Source organism: Canis aureus, chromosome 33, assembly GCF_053574225.1.
Source record: "Canis aureus isolate CA01 chromosome 33, VMU_Caureus_v.1.0, whole genome shotgun sequence".
Classification (NCBI taxonomy): domain Eukaryota; kingdom Metazoa; phylum Chordata; class Mammalia; order Carnivora; family Canidae; genus Canis; species Canis aureus.
The window spans coordinates 30,390,782-30,410,052 of NC_135643.1; the positions used below are offsets into that span (position 1 = coordinate 30,390,782).

Below are 19,271 nucleotides of genomic sequence, written 5' to 3' on the forward strand. Positions count from 1 at the left end.
AATTTTTTTTTCTCTTTGGCATAGAATGTAACACTGATGATTTATTTCTTAATTATTCATGGGAAACCCACACACACAATGTTTAATGTATTATTTTGGTACAATTTATAAGCACAATTCAGTCCTTAAGCAGCAATTTTTGAGAATACCATGAGCTACAAATTGCCTGCAAAAGAAATAAACATCAAATTCCAATGAATGTCCTGCCATTGCTGCAAACTGGTGAGTCCAGAGAGCAGCAGAAGGAAATGTTAAAGGCCTGCAAGAAAGAAGACAGTCGAGAGTATATGTGAAGCAAAGACAAAATCACCAGATAACAAAAAGCAAGTATATGGGCCTCGTGTCTGAGACTTGATCGTCCTAGCATGAGCTACAGGAAAGAAGCGTGAAAGTGAGTGGGACCAGAGTTGGAAGGCTTGGAAAAGCATTGCTTGTAGGTGAGAAGGAGCTGGAGCACAGTGGTACTCATCAAAGACATGGGATTAAAAGAAAAGAAAGAAGCAAGAGAGGGAAAATTAAAGCAAATGCACTGACATTGATCATTTAATACATTTAATTGTAGAGCAAAGACTAAGTGGGTACATGAGTAGAAGAATTGTCTGTAAGCAGTGTACAAACTGACAGGGTAGGAAGAATGCAAATAAGAAATGGGAAAAGGAAGAGAGAAATTGGAGAATAGAAGATTAATTGCCTGCTATGTAAGTAATATGTGGAAGTCAAAGGATACCATTTAAAAATTATAGACCAGATAGTAAACTGTTAAGTAGGAAAGAAGAAAAGAGCACTATAAAATACCCTTTAAAACAAGAAGAAAATGCATGCCTTTCTAAAAGCCAAGTGAAAAAAAAAAAAATAAAAAAATAAAAAAAAATAAAAAAAAAATAAAATAAATAAAAGCCAAGTGAAATTAAAGGGGGAAAAAAAAAAAAAGGCAAGACACGAAATAGAAAAAGATTAAAACTATTTGTTTTTAAAGACAAAGAAAAATATCCTCAGGGTTTCCAAGCAAAAAGGTCAAATTACTTATTTGGTTAAGAAAATTAGGTAGCCATTAGACTTCTAAAAAACAACATACTAAACAATGTACAGTAGAGCTGCCTTTTGAGGAAACTCAGGGGAAAGAAAATGCAAGCCAGGAATTTTTCTATACGGTTAAGCTACCCTTTAAGGCTATAGGAGATAAGAAGCAACTTTCCCCTTTTCCTAAGAGTTTTAGTGATTTAAAGCATACTTACACATGATTTTGTCAGGGAGGAATTTGTAAAAAGCTTAGCCGGGTTGTTCATTTCTGAAGCTATCATGTTAGTTGGGATGGCTTAGACTGAAGAATACACTTCCCAGATAGCTTCTCTACTCACATGTCTATGAACTGATGGGGACAGTGGAAGGTTGGATATAGTTGGGTCCCTGGCCTTGTCTGCATAGTTTCAGGGCCTCTGCACATGGTCTCTTAGCTGGGTTTTTAGATTCCTATGTGGTGGTTCAGGAATTCAAGAAACCAAAGCAGAAACTGACACTCCTCTTAAAAGATACCAAGAACAAAACAAAACAAACAAACAAAAACAAAAAAAGATACCAAGAGCAACATACTCTGTTGATCTAAGCAGTCCCTATCCATAATCAAGGGGGAAGGTAAATAGACTCCGCTTGTCAATAGAAGTGTGTAAAAAATGTATGGCCGTCATCTTAAATACAAGTAGAACCTCCCACCTAGACATTAAAAAACAAAACAATAAACAACTCTTGATAAAAGCTAAAATATGAGAAGTTCAGGATTTCTGGAAAGTAGGGATAATTTAAAATTCTACACATAAAAATCAAGATAGTTTAAAAAAGCAATCAGCAGAATATTCATACTGGCAAATATATATGTCAATAAAAATGGATAAAAATAAGTAAATTTCAAAAAAATAGAAAAGGAAAAAAGTAAGCTAAACGAAGCATAAGGAAGCAAATAATGAAGGCAGAAACAGACATTACTAGGGCAGAAAATAGAAAAATAGGAAATCAAATTCTGTTCTTTTGAAAAAAAGTCACCAAAAGAGATGGACCACTAAGAAATATAATTTTAAAAAGGGATAAAGAACATAAAATGACAAGAGAGAAATAACTGTTGATACACAGAAAAATTTAAAAATCAGATTACTTTGCACACCAATATGCAAATAAATGAGAAAACCTAGAGGTAATGCATCATTTTGTAGGAAAATACAATTTACCAAAATGGAGCCAAGTATTTATAGAAAGCATAAGAAAAGCAGTTATAATAGAGTTAGAAGAAGCTATCCAGGAACTGTCCAACAGAAGTCACTGGACCCAGATGATATAGTAAGGGAATTCTCCAAAAGAGACCAAAAGAGAGAGTCTAAGATAGCACTAATGCTACTTAACCTGCTTCAGAGAAAATGAAGGAAAATTTTCAAATTCTTTTTACAAAGCAATTATACTACTAATATCTAAATATGATAAATATAATTTAAAAGGAATATTTCAGATCATATTATTTATGAATATTGATGCAAAAAATCCAAAATAAAATTTTAATGAAGAGACTTCAACACCACAGTAAAAAAAACATCATTACCAAGAAGGGTTTAAAAGAAATGCAAAGATAGTGCAATATTAGAAAGTCTACTAATATATACTACTATTTTATTACATTAAGAGTTCTGAAAGGCCTTTGAAAAAGGTCAACACTTATTGCTAAGAAAAACTCCCCAGAAAATAAAAATGAGTGAATACTTCCTTTATGTACGATATTCATATATCATAGAGCATTGATTAGGAAATGTCATGTATCATTGATATGATTAGGGTTGACATATACACATACATATATTAATGTACACACACATAAAGTATAAGTGTATGTGTTTATACACTTACAAACACACATACATACACACAGGTATATAAAAAGGCAACATTTTACCTAGTATGAAACAAAGGCATACCCATCAAAAACAGGAACAAGGCAAGAATGCGTACTACCTCCACTATTATTTAACATAGTACTAGAGGTATTAACCAACTCAATTGGACAAGAGAAAACAATTAGGGGTATAACAGTTGGAACAATAACAAGAAAGAAGTAAAATTATCTCTATTGCAGATTTGATAGTGATGCTGGAAAACCTAAAGAATTAGTGATAAAAACAACTTAAAAAACCCCAAAGAAATGAACAGGGTAGCAGTATATAAAATCAACACACCAAGTTTAATAACTTTTGTATATACAAATAATAGCCAATAGAAGATATTATGGAAAAAAAACTCCTGTTTATAATAGCAAAATAACTAAGTAAATAAAATAGGAAAAAATGAAATGTGAAATATTTAAAATTCTCTTAAGGAAAAAAATCATACCTGAAAGATATGAAAGTAAATTTGAACAAAGAGAAAGACAGTCTTTATTCCTAATTAGGATGTTTCATCATCATCAAGATATATTATCTCCAAGTTAACTTATAAATTTAATATCCCAATAAAAGTGCCAACAAACCCTTTATTTTTCTGAAGCTAGGCACCTACTATTTAGAAAAAAAGGGAAATAATAAAACACACACACATATCCACTTATTCTTTCACAAAAAACCACAGGTAACAAGAAAGCAATGAAATAGGTTGCCTACTAATTAAGGATGTCTATGGAAAGGCAGAGAGTGGGGAAGGGGTGATTTAGAGTGGGAAGAATAAAGGAGAGAGGTATATTCTCTGAGTATACCTTTTTGAAAATTTTTTCCTTTTGAAAGTATATTAATGTTCTACATATTCAAAAATTAACACTGAAACCTCAAGGCTGGGAAAATAAAAACATGAACTAAATACAAACAAAAACAAATGAACCCCAACTGTATTTCCAATTCATCACCTGTCCATGTTGAAAGGGGGAAGGAAAAAATAATTTAAATAATTTTTTCATTTTCATTTTAAATTAAAATTTTAATTTTGAGATAATCATAGATTCACATGCAGCTATAGTGGGGAAAGGCTAGGGTGCCTCATTCCTGCCTGGGAGGTATGGAAGTCTAGTCTCCTCACTTGGCCTTTGCTGGCGGTGATAAAGCGGTGAAGATGGGGCCCCAGTTTTTCTGTGATATTTGACTGGAGTATGGTGGTTATTGTCCAAAAGTTTCCTGTCTTGCTCGGCTGCCCTTTCCTAATCCTTTGGCTAGAGAAAGCAGCCTTTGGCTGTTTTTGTCTATGCTTGTTGGCATTTCTGGATTGCCAGCTTCTTTAGCTCCAAAGGTGGCATACAGAAGTCAAAAAGAAAAGCCAGAGAACTCATCATCATGTTGTCCCCTGGGTCTTGAGGTACCTGGCTAGTCTGCCTTTTCTCCACCTTTCAGAGTCTTCTGTTTAAGTATAAAGTCCATGTTTGTTTGTTTTTTTAAGATTTTATTTATTTATTCATGACAGACACAGAGACAGAGAGGCAGAGACACAGGCAGAGGGAGAAGCAGGCTCCATGCAGGAGCCTGATGTGGGACTCGATCCCAGGTCTCCAGGATCACACCCGGGCTGAAGGCGGTGTTAAACCGCTGGGCCACCCGGGGCTGCCCCTAAAGTCCATGTTTTTTAATTGCACTGGATAGAAGGAATAAAATAAAGTATGTCTATTCTATCTTACTAGAAGTGGAAGTTTTTCCCAGGTAACTTTTGCGTAATATATATCTATAAAATAATCTTGGCCTAAGGGGGGGCGGGGGAAAGACCCACTAACAAATCTTGAACTCTGTTTTTTGAATATTATAACAATTCTAAAATTATTTCCTTTGCATTGTAGGAATAAGTGATAAGTGAATGGGTTGATATTCTTGGAAACCAGGATTTTACTGCACAGGGAGATACAAATATGAGGAAAAGAAAGGCAAGAAGAGAACTTGGTGGGGTGAATTGAAATTTGGAATTGAATGTATGAACTGATTATTTTATCCATCTATCTATCTATCTGCATATCTTTGCCTCTTTTAGCTCTTTTACCTTTTGAACCAGCTATAAGCAATTACACTCCAAAAGTAATCGGCCCACCAGATCTTGCCTTCTAAATACCATTCCCCTTGAAAGGAACATTCATTGAAATTGCTAATTTCAAGACTGGTAGGAAAGGTAAGAGTTGAACTGCAAGCCTCTTATGTGTTAGAATATACATAAGTTCTCAAAAAAAGTGATGGATAATGTCAAGAGCCCCCTTGAAACCACTTTGAAGGTTCTTCTCCTGGCTAAATCTGGGACAATTTGAGCATAAAAATGAGTAAAGACTTTAATGAATTATAACCTACTAAATAAAATGGAAATCCATGAGTCAATCCATGGGTAGTATATAGCAGATAAATAGGTAGTTAAGTAGGTAGGTAGGTAGGTAGATAGGTAGGTAGGTAGATAGATAGGTAGATAGATTGATAGATGGATGAGAAGTCAGAGCTCTTCCTTATAGTAGAAAGTTGATTGATAAATCAGGACTTGGAAAATCACCACTTTGTGATCATCATACCAAAGTCTGGTTTGAGCAAGAATTACCAATGAATGACAAATCTAGGAGGCAAAGTTTGAGGAGGATTAGGGTATTTGCATCGTTTTCTAAATGTCTCCTCTCAGACTGCTCATTATTGCAATGGAAACAAATGATAACTGTACAAAACAAACCATTGGGAAAAGAAAATTAGTATCACTGGTAAGGGGGCAACAGACATAACCTGCCTTGATATATGATTTTCTGAGACAGGCACAGTATCAGTTACATAGTATTCTGGCTGGGGATGCAATGAACAGAATCTTATGAGAAAACAGCATACTAGCCTGAATTAAGGGACACACTTGAAAATAACTGACCTGTATTCTTTAAAAGTATTTACGTCATTAAAGATAAAGAAAGACTGACAAAATGCTCCAGATTAATGAAGATTAAAGACTAAATAGCAACTAAATGTAGTATGTTATCCTGGACTGGATCCTGGACTTTCTGAAGAAAGAAAAAGTATAAAGGACCTAACTGGTGATATTGGGATATGGATGATTGATTAGATAAAAGTGTTATATCAATGTTAAGTATTTTGAATTTAATAACTGTAGTGAAGTTATGTAAGAGAATAAAGTCAATACTCATGTTCTTAAGAGATACACATGGAATACTGAAGAGTAAAGGGGCATGATGTGTCATGATTTATGCAACCTATACTTCAATATACACTTGGAAAGAGCAAGAGGTTAATATCCAAATGTGGCAAAATGTTAACAACTGGTGAATCTGGATAAAGGCTATATTGAAGCTCACTTGTAACTTATAATTTTGAGTTTGAAATTGTTTCAAAGTAAGAAAAAATTTTAAAAATGGAGGATAGTGGATCAAAGATTAGAATGAAAGTAGGAAATGAAAACCCTGCTAAAGTCCCATCTCTGAATTATGGGTAGAAATTTGGAATGAAACGATTTTTGTTCAGGTTGGCAGAGTTTAAGATTATAATCGTCTTTCACATATGCAACATGTGCTGGAAGAAACAACAGAACTTCAATGAATGTATGTGGTTAAATCAGGTTTCTTAGTTTATTAGGAAAGACTAACAAGAAGTAGTAAAAACTGAAAAATTGAAAATTGACTTTGATAATAATGCAATTAAGGTGCATCCTTAGAATTCAGTAGTGCAATGTATTATTTGAATACAGCCGCTTTAGGAAGGCATTTTTGGTATTTGTTTAAACATGATCTGTGCCATATGTCCCAACACACTATATGTATAGCCAATGCCCAAACACAGCAGCTGATTCCCGTTCTTCTGGACAGATGGAGTAGTTTCCTTAGCCCATGAAAATACTTACAAACTCAACATTCATTGAATGCTCTTTCCTCAGGACTCCTTGCCCCACCTCCTCACACACTCCTGCCAATCCTGATATCCTTTTACTCTTAGCAGAATCTTATTTCACTTTAGCAATTTGCACATTTGTAAAATTGGACACCTGGGGTTTTAGTTTTCAAAGCATAGCTCAACGGGTGTGTCCTGGCTTCTTGGCTTCTTTGAATATGCGTGTGCATCTAGTGTGTCCGTGCTTATGCGCATGCATGGCAGTCTGCTCCTTGATAAACTGGCCCTCTAGTGCTCTCTTGGAATTCAAATAGAGTTCTTGATGTATGGCTACAAATTTATTGACTGTAATCATGTTTCAGAGGCCAAACTCTCAGAAGGAAGTGACCATGTCTGTCAATTTGTTAGGTGTCACATGATTGTTTAATAGGTATTATCATGATGACCAAGGATTCTTTTGGATAGTTTTATGGCTCTGATATCCACTTGTACTTAGCAAGTATGAGCTAAATTATTAACTTTTTACTTGATGACAGAAAACAAATTCTAACAAAGAATAATAATAGATTAGAGATGCACATGTAAAATTGAGGAGTAGAGGGGAATGAAATATTATGATGTATGCAACCTATTCTTCAATACGTATTTGTAAAGAGCACAAGAGATTGATGATGCAAATGTAGCAAAATGTTAACGACTGGTGAATCTGGATAAAGGATATTTTGGAATTATTTCCTCACCAAGAGAATCAAGATCACCTTATAGTCTGATAAGTGGCCAAACATTTATTATTTCAACTTGAATTTTTTCTTGCTGAGATTGAACACCTATCTGCTCGTATACTTTGGTTGTTTATTCACTTGTGAATACCTTATTGTTTGACTTTTCACATTTTTCTATTGGGTTGATCTTTACCTTTTTAATTTGTAAGAATATTTAAATATTAAGGATATTAATCTGTGATACATATTGCCAATATTTTCCCCTTGCTTTTAATATACTGTTGAGCTTTATTTATAGTGTTTTTCATAGAGAAGTTTTACATTGCTGTGTAGTTAAATCAGTTCATATTCACACTTAAAATTTCTGGCCTTATTACTGTACTTAAAAAGTCCTCCCTGTCCTCAAATTGCATATATATTCTCCAAATGTCCTCCTGAACTTTTTATAGCTGTATTTTACTGTGAAGTTTTTAATTTATATGCAATTTTAACTTATGCATGATGTTAAGTACACAGCATATATAATCCAAATTTTTGGTGAATTAATTTTTTGGCAAATTAAAATTAACTTAGTTTTGTAAATTTAAAAATATGTCTTGTAATTTTACAATGGAAGGATCAGACTGTGTTTGAAATATATTTATAATGAAAATTCTTAAAAAATAATATAATTGGAAAACAAAAAATACACCTGGTGTCTGATTAGTTACCTACTTTGTGGAACAAATGCATGGCCATCTACCTGAAAGACATTCTATGCATTCTAAGCATTACTGGGGGCAGAAGTGCAATGTTTTCTCCCTAACTCAAAATTCTCAACTTTGAATGTACATTAGAATCACCTGTTTTTTAAAATGCTGTTGCCAGTCCCCAGAGATTCTGATTTCATTGGCCTGGACCTACCTATGTGGGATTTTAAAATCTTCCCAGGTGATATAATGCACAGCTGAGGTTGAGACTCCTGCATTAGAGCTTCTTAATGATGTCTAACTGATACTATTTGCTTAAAGCTTAGCTGTGATTCAAGTAAAATTATGTATCTAAATTTTAGTTCTAAAACCCTTCCATCTCTGGCCTCTAATCTTAACTGAGTATAGCCCAGAGAAACCACTAGGACTTTGGCACTAATTTGGATATAATCTTTACTTTCTTCTGGGTGCATTGTGTAGACAATGGATTTAAGAGATTTGAAATAGTGATGTATCTAAAAAGTTTTCAGAATTAATTTCTCATGAGAAAGCAAATTTACCTTAGCATTTATCTTAGAAATATATGAATTTATCTTAAAATAATAACTATAGACACTTTAGAAATACAACTTTCTACTATGATTTCTTTGCAGATTCAAAATCAGAGACTTCTATAAAGAGCTTTAAAAAGTGAAACTTTGGCACAGATGTGTTCAGGTTTCATTTTCTTTTTTATATAAAGTCACATAACCTAAAATTGTGAATTTTAGAGGGATTTTTATTTTCTGTATTTGTCAAGAGCTTTTTTTACAATGAATGCATATTACTTTTATCATCAAAAGTCATGTTAATTTTTAAAATTTACATTTATATGATGTGATTACAACTCTTAAAAAATATGCAGAAGGAAATGCATTTGTTATTAGTTTTTACCTCCAGACAGTTGGGACTATGAGCAATTAATTTTTTCCCTTTTGCTATGTTTTTATATTTTCCAAGTTTTCTGCCATAATCCTATATTACTTCTATAAAGGAAAAATACACACTTAAACTAATTAAAAATTCATAGTAGGCTCATATAAATCACCCAAGTACTCTCAATAACTTTTATTTTATAAAACCAATTCAAGCATTTAAGTAGTATTCTGTTTTTAAAAAAGGATTTTATTTTATATTTTTTATTTGATTTAAATTCTTCACAATTTAAATAATCATTTCAGAAAGAAATTTTTCTTTCTTTTTTAAAAAGATTTTATTTATTTATTTATTTACTTACTTACTTATTTTATTTATTTATTTATTTGAGAGAGCACTAACAGTGGAGAGGGGCAGAAGTAGAGGGAGAAGCAGGAGGAAAGGGGAGTAGAGGGAGAGGGAGAAGCAGGGGGGTGGGGGAGCCGGACATGAGGATCTGGATCACAGGACCCTGAGATCATGACCCAGGCCCAAGGCAAAAGCTTAACCCACTGACCCACCTAAGTTCCATGAAACTTTGTTTTTTTATCTTGATATTTTTATGTAAGGAGATATAACCATGAGCCCTCTGGTATTTTTTTTCTCCTTTCTGGTTTTTTTTTTTTTTTTTTTCCCTCCTCTCCTTCAAGCCTCTTTTTCAAAGAGGGGCTGCTATTGCAGAAGTCAGGTATCAACTGGGTCCTAGCTGTAGGCAACAGCCTCACACACCTGAGCCTGCCCCCCACCTCCTGCACTGCCTGCCTCATGAGGTGGTCAGGACCAGATGTTTTCCATGGTGTCTGGTCTTTTTTTTTTTTTTTTTTAAGATTTATTTGTTTTGTTCATGAGAGACACATACACAGAGAGAGAGGTAGAACATAGGTAGAGGAAGAAGCAGGCTCCCCACAGGGAGCCCCATGCGGCACTGGATCCCAGGACCCCGGGATCACTCCCTGAGCTGAAGGCAGGCGCTCAACCGCTGAGCCACCCAGGCATCCGGAGTGTTGTTTTGTGATGTGCACTCTCAGCCTAGGGAGGAGACAAGTCCACTTGTATGCTCTGTGCTCACTGGGGTGGCTGTCAAGGTAGCTTGTGGTCCTCCATTCTCTTAGTCTCTTTGTCCATTTATCATTTCATCCATTCTGAGGAAGAAGGGAGGAAGCATGAAGCCTCATTTGGGTCTATGTCCAAACCATATTTGCTAGTCCATCCTGACCAAGGTGTCCTGTAGGTTGAGATTTACTGTGGCTCTAGTAATAGGGCTGTCTCTGTTATCTCCATGTATGTAGCGATGGTTTGTGTTAATGGGTTACTGGAGCAAAATCTAGAAGGGGAGTAGAACCAGAATAGAGGAAGAGTAAATTGTTGGTACCCCTATTTCTCATACCTTCTCCTAGAAGCAACTCATGGGTGACATCCAGCAAATATTTATGGGGGAGTCTACCATATGTAAAACACTTTGGAGTGGACAAAGTCCTCAAAGAGTTCACAATCTAAGTGTGCATAAATGCCTGTGGGGATGAGCATGCTTGTCTCTATGTATATGTTCAAACCTGCACTCAACTAATTACAATCCAATGTTGTAAGTGGTAGGAGAAATATTAGCAAAGAGCAATGAGAAGAGAGAGAAGGGGACATTTGACTCCTCCACTTCTTAGTTTATACCAGACTTCCATTTTTAGTAGATTTGACAAGTGTGCTTGACAGCCTGTTGTAGACGTACCTGCTAACACATCAAAAGATTTTTGTCTCAGTCTGTTCTGCAACTAACTGGGATACCTTTTGTCTATGGGCCTCATTTTTCCTATTTTGGTGACAAAGGATATTGAGTTAGCTTTCCATGATTCTCTGTAAAATGCTGTGATTTATTCCTTTCAGGAGATGAACAACTAATTGTAATTAGCAATTCACCACCAATCACAGCACACACTATCTTTGAGTCAAAAGACACCTTAGAAGTTGTCTGGTACACAAAGGAAACCAGCACCCAGAAGGATGGGAATTTTATCCAAGGTCAGAGCCATCCTTGGTCCTCAGGTTTCCTCATGTTGGTGCAGCTCTTGTAGACTAGGAGAACAGAATTCTGTTAAGAGTTGCTAGACTAGTGGGCACCTGGGTGGGGCAGTTGGTTGAGCATCCAACTCTTGGTTTCAGCTCAGGTTGTGACCTCAGTGTCCTGAGATGGAGCCCTGCATTGCGCTCCACACTTGGCACAGTGTTTGTTGAGACTCTCTCTGCCCCTCTCCACTGTGTGCTTTCCCACTGTCTCTAAAATAAATAAATACATCTTTAAAAAAAGTGCTGGACTGAATACCCAATAAGAATTTGACTCAACACAATGAGCATAAAACAAATAATGCAATTCAAGGGATTTCAGGTGAGATACATTCCCTTGAGCAATCAACTGGACATTCTTGGCAGCAGGTAGTAAATGTGATTGGGGAAATATCTGTGAATACCATTCTTTCTGTGCCCTAGAAATGTCACCCTTCTTAGGAATGTGATTAACTGGATGTTTAGAAACATTAAAAAAAAGCATGTGAAATAGACTGTTAAGATACTGAAAAATTTCCTCTATTCACTTTAGAACAAATAGCATGTTTACAGCAGATTAAGTAAAAGGTATACTGTTGGGTTTTGGTGAGCTTGGTGTTCTCTCTTGATTTTATCAGTAACTTTCAGATGAATTTAAGTACAAAGTCAATAAGTGTGAATTGCTCTAAGCAGTGTGTCATGCTGGAAAAAATAAAGGAAGAGAGCCAGCAAATTAAGTTCTGGTTTAAATGGATTAATTCTAGCAAAGATCAATTTGTTTAAATATTAAGTGAGTCCAAGCACAAATTCACTCATGTGCCCTCTGACTTTGCTCTCAGTTGGCCTCCTCCTTGTCCCCATCCAAGAACAGCATGGACAGCTGTGATAGAAAACAGGGTGTGTCTCTGGCTATGGGGCTCAAATGCCACATGCTAGATTCTCTCTCATCATGGCATTTGAGGTTGAGATCCACATATTGGCTTTATTCCCTAGGCAGCTGGGAGGTTGTGTGGGGTCACAGTGCTTCTCACATGGGTGCTCAGCTTCACCTTCCCAGTGGCCTCATTTCCTCCTACGGTAGAAGTGATGTATCTCCATTCCCTTTTAGGATTCCTCAGAATTTTCTAAATGATGAGGAGGGGTTTTACCTAGGGTTGATGCTGTATTTGGAGGATGGCTTCTATGGGGAAAGGCACTTAACATAACCATCACCTTCACAGAAGATTTTTCTGTTATTGGGTTTTAGGAAACTTACTTGCCTGTGGGGAGATTTTTGTGTATTCATACATGCACAAATGAGTGCACACACACTGTGTGTGTTTTCCTCTGCTTCTTTTTACTTTTCACATGTAGTCATTCATTTCTTACTTGACAAAGTTACACTGAGTGCCTGCCCTGTGCCAGGCATTATCTCTTTATTGACAAGATGTATGTTTGGTCATGTGACTTAGCAATCTGGTAGGAGTACTTTGGAGTAGTTCCTCTGAGATAATTAACTTTAAATAAAAATAAGGCAGTCAATCATATGAAAAGATTCTTAATATCACTCACTGTCAGAGAAGTACAAATCAAAACTACAATGAGATAGCATCTGAAACCTGTTAGAAAGGCTAAAATCAACAACACAAGAAATGACAGGTGTTGGTGAGGATGTGGAGAAAAAGGAATCCTTGTGCACTGTTGGTGGGAATGCAAACTGGTACAGTCATTCTTGAAAATAGTGTACAGGTTCTTCAGAAAGTTAAAGATAGAACTACTATATGATCCAGCAATTGCACTACTAGGTATTTACCTGAAGACTACAAAAATATTAATTCAAAGAGATACATGCACTCCAGTGTTTATAGCAGCATTATCTGCAATAGCCAAATTGTCCAACAACTGATCAATGGATAAAGAAGAAGTGATATATATACATGATTACTTAGCCATAAAAAAATGAAATCTTGCCATGTGGATGGAGCTAGAAAGTATAATGCTAAGTGCAATAAGTCAGAGAAAGACAAAGACAAATTTCACTCATATGGAATTTATTTTTTAGATGTTATTTATTTTGAGAGAGTGAGAGTGAGCAGGGGGTCAGGGGGAGGGGCGGAGGGAGAGGGAGAGTTACCAAGCAGACTCCACACTGAGAATAGAGCCCAAAGGACCCTGAGATCATGACCTGAGTCAAAACCAAGAGTTGGACACTTAACTGACTGAGCCATGCAGATGCCCCTTATTCATGTGGAATTTAAGAAACTAAACAAATGAGCATAGGGAAAAAGAGGGATGCAAACCAAGAAACAGACCCTTAACTACAGAGAACAAACTGATGGTTACCAGAGGGGAGGTGGGTGGGGGATGGGTTAAATAGGTGATGGGAATTAAGGAGGGCACTTATGATAAGCACCAGGTGTTGTATGTAAGTGTTGAATCACTAAATCGTACATCTGAAACTAGTATTACACTGTGTTAACTAACTGGAATTAAAAACTTAAATATATAAGCCAGTCACCAAGAAATAATAGTTTTAGAAAGACATAAGGGAAATGGGAAATTTATAATATCCAAGTACTATTCCCAGCATCAGTTTTCTTAGTTGTTTGATCACGAGTTAATTAATGTAGTTGATCTTTTCCTCAGAGTGAAGGGGTGTTTTGGTTTTGGAAATAGAACATGATTCCTGTGGTGCAAGAATGATTCAAACCATACCAATCCTTTCAGATAAATGCTGAGTCTATTATAAATATTTTTTTCAAATCCGGAAGACCTTATAATTTCATACATGAATTATCATTGATACATTTAAAAATGATTTCTAACTTTTAATTTGATTCTATGCTTTTGGTATACCTCTCTGTAAGTGGGGAGATAAAAAATTATGGTTCTCTCCATAAATTTAAAAATCTTCAATTTATAGCTGTAATTTCTGCCTTGTCTTTTAATCCCTAGGCCAATATAATTCAGATTTGACTACTCTCCCGGGGGCTATATTTTCTACTCTAGGCACTTATTTTTTCTTAAATGGTGAATCATGAGACCAGTTGTTCTGGATGAAGACTCAGATGTGGACAAAGATTATTATGTATCTAATATATGCGACACATGAAACATTCCACATGGAAGTTTGTCCTAAAGCCCCATAATTGTACTACATTACTAGTTTAACACATATTTGAGTAAAGAGAAATGTTTAACATTATTAAAAAGACAAGCTTGATGGGAAGTGATGGAAAGTCTCATCTTGAAGAGACACAGTGGTGGGCCAACTCCAAATATTCTCAAGAGGAATTTTAAAGGAAAAGCCTTAGTAAATCTGTATGTATACATTAAAAAATGGGCTGAAAAGAAACTAGTTAGGGAAGGTAGAACTATGAAATTATCATTTAAGACAGTACTAAGTGCACATTTCTACCCACGCATGCCTAAATTCAATAATTATGTCAAATAAACATCTACTTAGTAATTGTCAGGGAAAAACTGTCCTGTCAAGGCTTCTTATGTTTCTCTTCCTGTGTTGGAAATATGTAGTATGTTGGATAAAAATTAATTTGCTAACAATGGGCAAGATAGGGACTTGAAATGTTAAACTAAGCATCCTTTGGAGAATCATTTTATCTTATTTCCAGTTTTTAAACAGAACGTATGCTTTGGACTCTTGAATGTTCTTGACATGAACTGCTGAGGCTGATATAGAATCCTTACCTGTGAGGTGCTGAATTCCAGACGGAATTCTGAGTAGTTTAAGTGTGGCTCTGTTGGAGGAAAGGAAACATTCTAAGGGAATAACATTCTAAAGCTAATTTTCCTTTTAATAAACAAGGCAGTCTGAAGGAGAGCCTACCAGAGGCAGCATACCTGATGGCAGGGGTTTTAGGTTATAAGAAAACTGAATGTAATGCTCTTCATCTAAAGGTCAGTGGAAATCTTACTAAGTCTCTTTTGAAATTACAATTTTAGTCCTTAGAGATTGGGACTAGCTGGGATTGCAGAAGGATCAACATACTTTTGGCTACAGATTCACTACATCATCCTTAGAAGAAGAAGAAAAAAAAAGGTAAAAAGAAATGGCTAGTTCAAAGCCCAAATTCCTATTATATGGATGTAAGATGTCCAGGTTGCTACAAGATTACCACAGTTTTCAGCCATGCTCAGATGGTGCTTCAACATTGTTGTGTCAGCCAACAGAAGAGGCCAGACTCACAGAAGGGTGTTCACCTAGAAGAAAGATCACTAGATTATCCACATGACCTCTTGAACTTGTGTAATATCACAGAACGCCCTATCAGTTCAGTAATTCATCGCTTCTTGGCCTTTTGGCTAAGATCAAGTGTAGTATCAGTTCAGTAATTCAATTACTCTACCAAGATAAGGTAATTATGCTTAATTTTGTAAGGTATACACACTGATCTCCTATTTTGGAGTCAGATTTTCAATAAAGTTTTGATTATGGGCAATAAATAAAGATAGTAAATTACAATTTAGAAACCAAATTGTAGCTTAAAAATGAGGGAAATTGCATAAATTTACTGCCTGTTCAAATAAATTATTGTCAGTTTTTCTGTGTCTGTTATCTGTTTTACATAAATAATAAATACTATAATAAATACTATAATACTATAATTACAGATAAGAGTTTATATATTTTTCTATTAATATTGTGGCAAACATGTCCCTTTTAATGAGTATGTCATGATCTCATAATAATTTCTTAACTACTTCTGTTACTGTAAATGAAAACTCTTTCTAATTTTTTCTACCATGAATAACATTACAATACCTTTTTGTATGATTATAGCTTCTTTTTTTAGTAGAGAGATTATTCCTTTAGGGAGAAATTGCCAAGAGTGAGATTATATGGTCAACGCCTACGAATATTTTTACTGCTCTGAAATGTGTTGCCAAATTGCTTGCTAAAAGGGTTGTACCAAATGCAAGTTGGCTTTTAAAGGTCAGGCTTATTTTGATACAGGAATAACATATGTGTTATATTAAACTAACCATTTCTCAACTGGTGAGAAACAAAACATATCATTTCCTAATACATAGACTAAGAATATAATCCAGGAATCATGCCAAAGTCTGCCATATTGTGAATGGGCCAGGCATTCACAAACCTCAATTCTGTTCGTTTTGGTCATAATTCTAAAGTGGATCCCTTCTGGAAGTTACATTTTGGGCAAGTTGTAGCCTGATGCCGAGAGAAGTTATCTCAATGCTTTTTTTTTTTTTTTTTTTTTTTTTTGCCTCAGCATAGGTAGGAGGACTGAGGCCATAGTTTTATTTGTATACATGCATAGGGAGCTCAATTTTATTTTGTAATTCCTTCATTTGAGAGGATAACAAATGAAGATTACAGCTAGCTCCCAAACTCCCTGGAAACAAGGTAATTTTCCTTTTAAGAAATAAGGTAGTCAGATTCTGTTGCATAGTTTAAAAATACCAGGCACAAGAAGTTCTATCTGTACAATGCCACAGTTGTATGATTTTGTTATTCTTGGTTTAGCAGATACATTTAATGAAAGGGCTAAAAGGAATACATGAGTGCACCCAGGGAAACTGGAATCACAGGTGACCTACAAGAGAAGAATCCTTTCCATGGCATGGATTTAATTCAGGTGAATGATCACAGGATCTGAGATTCAGTGTTTTAACAACTGCCCCCAGGATGTCTTGGTCCTCAGCAAAAGTGGCCAAATCCCTTCCTCTCTTCTTTCTCCAAAATACGTAAAGTCTTTGTGTAAAGTTTGGAATAACATCATTTATTTGTTATTCCACAAACACTCACATGCATTCTTTGGGTTGTTTTCTTACATACAGATTTGACTTCCCTGTCTTGAGCACTGAATTAAACTTCCTTGATAATCAGGACATCTGTTTATTTACTGTAACGGCTGCCTCTTTTTCTTATAGTCTCCAGGCACATCTTTATGGATCACTGGAAAAGACTACTTTATTTCTCAAATAACACAACCAGAAGCCAGAGGGACCTTATCAGATGGAATTCTCAAAGCAGTGTAGACACCAAGAAGTTGGCAAAAGCCAACAGAAGAATGGGTACCGTAACCCATATCTTCCTGTTGGTGCCCTGGTCTCAGGAGCTGGTGTGGGGGAGGGGAGCCCATCTTACTATTAGCAAAATGAAAGAAGCCCTAGAGACTAGAGGTTTAGGCACAAGTTCTAGAGTCAGACAGACTTGAGGAGTATGTCTCTCAATCACTTGATAGCATCTCCATTACTCTATAGCTCTGAGACTTTGGGCAAGATCTTGAACTTCTCTAAGCTCACATTTACCTTCCATAAAAATGGAATTAATATCTACTTTTCATAGGGCCAGGAAGAGGTTTTCTTTTCATTCTTTTTGCTGATGGTGGCTCCTGACTGATGGCGAGCAAAGGTAGATGATATTTAAGAAAAAAACATGACTTTGTATCCTATTTTTAATTTTATTTCTGCTTTTGTGGGTGAAACATTCGGCTTTGGACTCTCTGAAAAAAAATTCCTTATATAATGAAATATTTAGCACGGTTGCAGGATACAAGGTCTGTATACAGAACTCAATTTTATTTCTATAAAAGAGCAACAAACAAGTAGAAAATGAAATTGAAAACTATTCATTTACAAGAGCATTCAAAAACATAAAATACAAACAAATTTAATGAAAGGTATGTAAATCTCTACACTGAAAAGTGAAAAACATTAATGAGAGAAATTAAAGAAGACTTAAAATAAATGGAGAAATATATAATGTTCATAGATTGGATGAGGTAGTATTGTTAAGATGTCAGTTCTTCCCAAATTGAACTATATATTCAGTGAATATATATATATATATAGAGAGAGAAAAATAAACTACTCCAGCCTCACAAAATATACAAAAATTATTGAGGATGAATCACAAACCACAACATAAATGCTAAAACTCTAAGAGTGCCTAGAAAAAAACAGAGTATATTGAATACATACAAAAAATTCAACCATAAAGAAAAAAATTAATAACTTGGACTTCATCAGAATTAAACTCTTTTGCTCATGAGTGAAACTATTAAGAAAATGAATGGGCAAGCCACGAACTGGGAGAAAATATTTGTAAGACATAGATCTGACATACATATTATATATGTAATGCATAGATAAGAATTTATATCTAGAATATATACAAAGAACCATAAACCAATAAAACAAAAAAACCCTGAAAAAACCCAATAAAGAAATGGGCAAAAGATATGAATACACATCTCACAAAAGATGCATGATCAATTAACATGAAAACATGGTCACCACCATTATTCATCAGGGAAAGGCATTTTAAAATTGTAATGTAATATTAAGTCACACTTGTTAAAATATTTAAAATTTAAAAGATGGACAATACCAGATGTGGATAAGAATGTGGGACAACAAGGACTCTCATGAATTTCTGGTGAGAGTATAAAATGGAGCAGCCTCTTTGGAAAAATGTTTGGCAGCTTCTTATGAAGTTAAACATATACTTAACCTATGAACCAGCAATTAGTTATTAACTGGACAGAAATAAAAACATTCATTGAGCCAAACCTAAAAACAATCCAAACATCCATCAACAGGAGAATGGATAAACAAATTATGATATATTCACACTAAAGAATACTTCTTGCAATAAAAAAAGAAAGGAGTACTAATACACGCAACATGGATGAATGCCAAAACCACACTGAACAAAAGAAATCAGGGATCCCTGGGTGGCTCAGTGGTTTAGCCCCAGTCTTCGGCTCAGCGCGTGGTCCTGGAGTCCCGGGATCTAGTCCCCCATCAGGCTCCCTACAAGGAGCCTGCTTCTCCCTCTGCCTGTGTCTCTGCTTCTCTCTCTCTGTCTCTCATTAATAAATAAATAAAATCTTAAAAAAAAAGAGATCAGATACAAAAGTGAACATATTGTATGATTTCTTTCATTTCAAGTTCAAGAACAGACAAAACCTATGATAGACATCAGAACAATGAGTGCCTGTGGATGTGGGTGAGATTGACTGGAGGGAGCACAAGGGACATTTTGGTGGTGCCAGAAGCATTTTTCATCTTGGTCATTATGTTGGTTTAATGTATATATA

At 35.3% G+C, this 19,271-nt stretch overlaps 1 pseudogene; it reads left to right on the forward strand.

Annotated features, from left to right (window-relative positions):
* Nucleotides 1-15,484: 15,484 nt before the first annotated feature.
* LOC144304397 (U2 spliceosomal RNA) lies at nt 15,485-15,591 on the forward strand (annotated as a pseudogene).
* Nucleotides 15,592-19,271: the final 3,680 nt, after the last annotated feature.